The sequence below is a fragment of the Chiloscyllium plagiosum genome, chromosome 49 (assembly GCF_004010195.1).
Source record: "Chiloscyllium plagiosum isolate BGI_BamShark_2017 chromosome 49, ASM401019v2, whole genome shotgun sequence".
NCBI classification, from domain to species: Eukaryota; Metazoa; Chordata; class Chondrichthyes; order Orectolobiformes; family Hemiscylliidae; genus Chiloscyllium; species Chiloscyllium plagiosum.
Window position 1 is genome coordinate 8177502 of NC_057758.1, and position 7051 is coordinate 8184552.

Below are 7051 nucleotides of genomic sequence, written 5' to 3' on the forward strand. Positions count from 1 at the left end.
AGAGGGTGAAAGGGCTGGACATATAGATGTGGTCGATGTCACCACAGCAGTTGAAGATGCAGAGATCCAGAGGGGGTAACAGACCGAGAGGATATGGGCGAGTGAATTGGATATTTAGGAGTCGGGAGAAGGGGTCATTGGAAGGTGGGTGGGCCTCCTGATGGAAATAGTAAGCATAGAGGCAGGGTGGAAGAAATATTCGATGTCCCAAGGCAGGGGACCTCATTGTGCCACGAGCATAGTGGGATGAGGGTTTGACATTTACTGAGGACTGATCGTTCATCCTCAGGTAGTGGGCAGTCTTGAGGGATGGTAAAATCATGGTCGGGCTGGGGACTAGTACCTGGCGTCCAACTCGAGTTAGGAATGTGGGCGGAGAATCTTCCTCGAGTGTGTTTCATCTTTTTATCGTGCGTGATGTCACTGCACAAAGGGATGTACCCCGTGGGTGTCATGGGAGTGGAAGCGTTGCATTGCTGGCATCTGTAGGAGCAGAAGGGACGTTCTGTTTGACCACTGCTCTGTCTTCGATGGTGGCTGGGTGTTCGTTCCATTAGGTCAGGTAATTGGCATCGGTGAGCCTGGAAGTGGGTAAGGTAGTGGCAACTATGGTGGTTACATTAATGCATCGCACCGTCTTTATGATTTTGTTGATGGCCGTTCTCGTGGTGACTGTCGCGGTCACTTGTCTCCTGGCGTCCGAGCGGTGCCACAGGCCTGGAGAGGGTTCTGTATTAACTTAGGAATCCGTTGTTGGGAGGCAAGTATGCGAGGGTATGTTCCATTTAAGTTCCTCGATGTCGAATGAACTGGGATTAAATTGTCTGAAATGTGCGTGGAATCTTCTCAGTGTGAGGAGCAGCAGAGCTCCTTTGCTGGATTGGGAGAGTGAGGTCCTAATTGTGGAAGAGCTCACTGCAGGGAGAATACATGTGTGGGTGGAGTGGAGAATCCAGAGGAAGAAAATTTTATGGAAGTTTTGGATTAGCTGTTGATTGTGGAAGTGCTTGTCAGTTTTGAATAGAGACAGGAGTCCACGTGGAATCAGTCCATAACTTCGGCAAGTGCTGAGCAAATCTGAGCTTGCACAATTGCTTCAGCAAGTGGCTGAAAAGCTTCCGGGCAGAACAAACATCTGGTGGGTGCAGTGGGACAGAGATTCACTGAGATCCCTATCGTAGAAGGAGGAGAATTTCTTAGGGATGGGCATCCGTCGAAGAGGCGTTCCAGTAAAGTTATAACGACTTGGTGAAAAATTGGACTTGCAGATGGAGGAGATCAGAATCGAAACATGTGCCACTGAGAAAGCACAGTACATCAGGAAGTATCGGAGGAGCAGGACAGTTCAAATTTTGGGCATGAGAGCTTCATCAGGAATGGAGGAGGGAAAGGTTGTAAATTCAATTAGATGGGGTGGCACCTTGGGGATCATTAGACTGGAAGGCGATAGATATTTGCAGGTGGGATAGATGCTGACAGAGCGGAGCGGAGCGTGGTGCGGATAGGTGGGAAGGGAGAAGGAAATTTCAATGGACAGTGCCGGTTTGGGGAGTTGGATTAATATGAAGTGGGTTCAGAGGGATGAGGAAACTGGTGATACCAACGTTTATGCTGTGTGGTTAGGCGGCCTCAAGGAGAAGTTGAGAATTTCTTCCTCCAGACGTCGGGTTGCTCAGTTTTGGCTACCAAGAGTTCACCAAGTCATGGAACAATTCTGAGAATACCTCTGGAGCACACGCACCGAACATCCCCACAACCTGTGGCCGATGATTTCAACTCCCACCTCCCATTCAGCCAAGAACATGCAAGTTCTGGACCTCAGGTATCACAAAATAGTAGCCACCGAAGGCCTAGAGGAAGAGAGCCTCACGTTCTCCTTGTAAACCTGCAAACATAGGGTTTCAACGTCGATTTCAAATGTTTCCTCCCCTCTACATCCGAACCTCACCCGAAATCCAAATCGGCATTGTTCTGTGGAATGTAGGAAATTGACTACATTGATAGAGCGAATACACTCCCTCTTTTTTCCACAGATAGGTAAATAGAGGATGAGAGAATATCAGTGTAAGTGTGGGGTGGAAAGAATACAAGAAAAGAAACATGATGGCAACATTTTTTCCTCATTATATGGTACGTATTGGAATAATCTGATATCGGAGGTGTTAGCAGCGAGGACATTAACAACATTTAAAAGGCGTTTGGACAAATAAATGAACAGGAAAGTTTGATAAGTATTAGTGCCATTTGCTAGGAAATGGGATTCGTGTGGATGGACGTTTTGATCGGCATGGGCCACTTTGAGCCAAAGTGCCTGTCTCCAATGGAAAGGACTGTGTAAATCAATGATTCACATTTTCCTTTCTTTCTGCCAAGGCGATTCTGTCCGTTCTTTTTGTTTTGCCGAAGCAATTATTTTCTTTTCTCTTTCCTCTGGTTTCATCCGTAATTCCATCTGTTTCAGTTCCTTTCATGTCCAACTTCTTTATCTGCAATTGAGCTCAAGCCATTTCCAAACATTCTAATGACATTTCCACTCCGTATAAATTACTAGTTATTTATGTAATTGCTTCTCCTTTTCTCACTGCCAACGACAACTCCACTTATCTGCCAATTCCAATGGTTTTGCTTTGCCCAACCTCTTACACCCAAAGTCACCTCTTACACTCCCAAAAAACTCGTAGCGATTGAAAGCGCCATTTCTGCACAACACACTGTTTAAAACAGCCGAATACAACGCCTGTAACAAAATGCGTTAAATCTCAAGTGGATGGCTCACTTATTGGAAAAGCCTGCAATGTTTCCTCAAATGCACAGTGACGAGATATTGGACTGGGGTGTCTAGCACTGGACTCACAATTCAGAACCACTAATATCAAGCTCTGAAGAGCTGCTTTTGAATTTGCAGAATGAGACATTTGAATCATATTCAAACAGTCTCGTGCCAAGTATGGAAATTGATTATTTGGGCGTTGATGAGTGTGGAAGAAGCAAATATCGATTTCGTGAATGTTGTTTCAGGAAGGAAATCTGTAGCACTTACCTGATCTGATTTATGTGTGACTCCAGTTTCACAGTATTGTGGCTGACTCGTAAGTGTACTTTCAACAAATTGAGTTTGGCAGCAAATATTGGTTTTCCCAACCTCGCTTGCATCCCATTAATGATTCCTTGAGATGTCAATGGATTGAATTGAAGCAGTAAACCTAACCAAGTGGAAGATGCAACTCAGGGGATGACTGACCTCAATCTGTCCTCTGAATATTTATAAAGTGTTACAGTTAAAGAAAAGAAAACATGGTGTTACTCCTTCATCAGAAGTGCCAGACTACCAACACAAAGAAGCTAGACTTAAGAACAAATAGTTTTCATTCCCACTTGATTTTCTGCTGTGTTATTAACGACCTGAATGTTGGACACGCTTTCAACAATTTCGCTGCGAATAATTCCTAAATAAACCCACTGTGGGTAAGTCAAATTGTGTGACACACACACGGTCTCATGCACACACGCTCTCAACACTCAGACACACACAAACGTGCTTACACAGACACTCACACAAACACATACTTCAGCATGCTCACGTACACACACATACCCATGCTCAAAAACCGTGGATACACACACACGACCAAACGCACTGAAATACACACAGAACAGCATGTCAACACGTAAGCATTCATGCACAGATACACACGGATTTACCCTCAAAAATTCAGACACGGGCAGTATCATATGCAGATTCGCGCAGCTAGACTTACACATGTACTCATAAACAAAATGACCCACACACCCACACTCCTACTCTGGCAGACGCATAAGCACGCAAGCACTCACAAATGCACATTTGCTCGTACACTGAAAATCACACGCACAGACACACATGCATAAGCTCACAGACACACACACACAGACATGCACGCGCAGAGAAACACATATGGACGCAAAAAGTGTGCACGAAATATATACTTAAATAACCATCAATAATAGCCTTACTGGCATAAAATTCACCAAAGTGGAGGAAAACAATAACAAACTGCCATTCCGAAATGTCACAGTAGAACGATAAGTCAATGGGGAACTTCAAACCAGCGTCGACAGGAAAACAACACGTACCGACCAAATATTCAACGACAGAAGCAATCATCCCTACATCCACAAACGAAGCTGCGTCAGAACATTATTTCAAAGAGCCAATACACACTGCAGCACAGTGGAGCCACGCAGATCAGAGGAAAGTCACAAATTCACCAACACACTAAAACAGCAGCTGATGAACTTGAAGAACCCTTACAGTCATCAAGCAAAAGTAATGTAATTTACAAAATATCGTGAAGGACTGTAACATATACTACTTTGGAAAAACAGGCAAAATACTAGCCTGCATGATACATGAACATCAACTAGGCACAATACGACATGACCATCTCTCACTAGTATTCCACAGAATATCCAGGTAAGGAAGGACACCACGTCGACTGGGACAACGCATCCATCGTAGGACAAGCCAACCAGAGACACCCACGGGAATTCCGAGAAGCATAGCAGCCTTGGGCGACTGTCTGTGTGGATTTTACACATTCTTCCCATGCCTGCGTGGGTTTCCTCTTGGTGCTCTGGTTTCCTCCCACAGCCCAAAGATGTTCAAGTTAGGTGAATTAGCCATGCTAAGTTGTCCGTAGAGTTCAGGAATGTGTCGGTTAGGTGCATTAGTCAGGGGTAATGTATCAACAAATACATCGAGTTCGACCCTATTTACCACCTCATGACAAAAAGAACAGGGAAGGACATCACCGCAGGAAATGACATCACCATCCCAAAGACACCCAAGAATAATGGTAAAAAGCAGAAATCATCAGCTGTGCTTCGCCCGGAGGCCACTGAAGATGTTACTTAGTATGGTGACGAAGCATCTGGTAATGAACCTTCCAGCCCAGCGAGCAAACCTATGGCCGGAGTCTCAACCTGTCTTACAAATCTTCTTAAACCTCGCTAAGATTTACAAAATGGACCCCACCACCAGAGAAATACTTCCCTCCACACCTCTTTTTCCTTTCAGTAAATACCTTTCCCTGCACAACTAGCTGAGCAGGTTCACGTCCCTTCAGAGCCCACCCTCCCCTCCTGGCAATTTCCGCTGCTACGGCAGGGATTGCTAAACAGGCGCCCACAACTCCCCCCTGACATCCGTAGAACGGCACAGAGGAGCCATTCACATTCAGCAAAGCTTCAACTGCACTTCCACACACGACAGTTACGCTATCTATTGTTCCTGATGAGGTTTCTTTTACACTGCAAAGTCTGGACCCCTACTTGCAGAGCGCGTCAGGGAACATCTCCGGGCCACCCGCACCGATCACCCCCACCACCCCGTGGCCGTACACATCAACTCATCCTTCGACTTTGCTGAGGAAATGTAGGTAATGCGCCTCCTGCATCGCCACTCCGTTACCACCCGATGCCAGGAGTTAGAATGCCTCATCTTCCACTTGTGATCTCTTAATTCCCATTGCCTCAATGTAGAATTCAGCACTTTCCTCATTTCCCCTCGCTCCCACTTTACCTCAGTTATAGCTCCAACGTCCAGCTCATCACCGTCCTCATGACCTGTCCCACCGGTCAGAGATCCTTCCCAACTATCCGCTCCACACTCCTCTCTGACCTATCAACTTTATCAACACTTGCATCACATATTGAACTCTCGGCTACCTTCTCCTCAGCCTTAACACCTTCGACTTATCTCCGCATTCCTGATGAACGGCTTTTGCCCAAAACATCAACTTTCATGGTCTTCGGACGCTGCCGGACCAACTGTGCTTTTCTAACTCTACTCCGATCTTGACTCTAATCTCCAGCATCAGTAGTACCCATTTTACGCTCGTACACCACCAGTAACTGAACTCCAGCATGAACATTTCCCATCATTCACCAATCTCTGTTTTCTTTCAGTTTGCCAATTTCTCATCCAAAACGCTAAATCATCCTCAATCCATACTTCTGCATTTTCTGCAATAGTCTAGCTGAGGAAACCTTATCAAACGCTTTAAGAAAATCCATATGCATGACAGCAACCTCTTTACCCTAATCAACCTATTTGGTCACCTTCTCAAAGAACTGAAAAAGTTTTGTAAGGTACGACCTACCCTTCACAAAATCGTATAGACTGTCCTGAATCAAATTTTTCGTTTCCAGATTATTACGAATCCACATGTTATAATCGTTTCCAACATTTTACCCACAATAGAAGTACGGTTCACTGGTGTATACGAACCAGCATTTGTTCTACTGCCCTTTTTGAATAAGTGGACAACGTTTGCTATCTGGCAAATGTTTTCTGGAACCGTTCGTGCAGACTATGGTGATGCAATGATTAAAGTGAAAGTTTCTGCAATGTACTGTCTAGCTTAGTAGAGTATCTTCGGATGAATCCTATCTGGCCCAAGGGACTTAACTATGTTAACACTATCCAGAATCACCTCTTCCTTCTGATTCTCAATGAAGTATTGTTTAATAACCTGTATCTCAGTCTTGTTCTCGGCAACATTGGCTTTTCTTTTCCTGTGTGAATATTGTCAAAAGAATATTCATTCAGCAACTCACCCATCTCTGCGGACACCAGGCATAACTTCCCACAACTGACCGTCAATGGCCTTAATCTTACTCCAGTCAATCTTATTATTTTTCCTAGCGTACACATAGAAAGCCTTAGGGTTCTATTTGAAGCTACCCTCTAAAGACGTATCACGTTCTCTCCGGGCTCTTCTCAACTTTTTCTTCAGGTCCTTCCTGATGACTTTTAAATTTCCACTTTCATAACTGAGCCTTCACTTCTTCTCCTCGCGTACGCCTCCTTCTTTCCATTGACAAGTGATTCACCTTCTTTAGTACCCCACCGCATACTGCGGCAACAACCTTTTCAACTGTTTTCTTTGCGCCTGAGACAGATAGTTCACAAAGCTATCCCAATAGTCCAGGACTGACTTTGTATTAACGTATTTTGAGGTAAATCAAACTCCACGAAATCAGGATTGAATTCCTGATTCTGCAAACAATT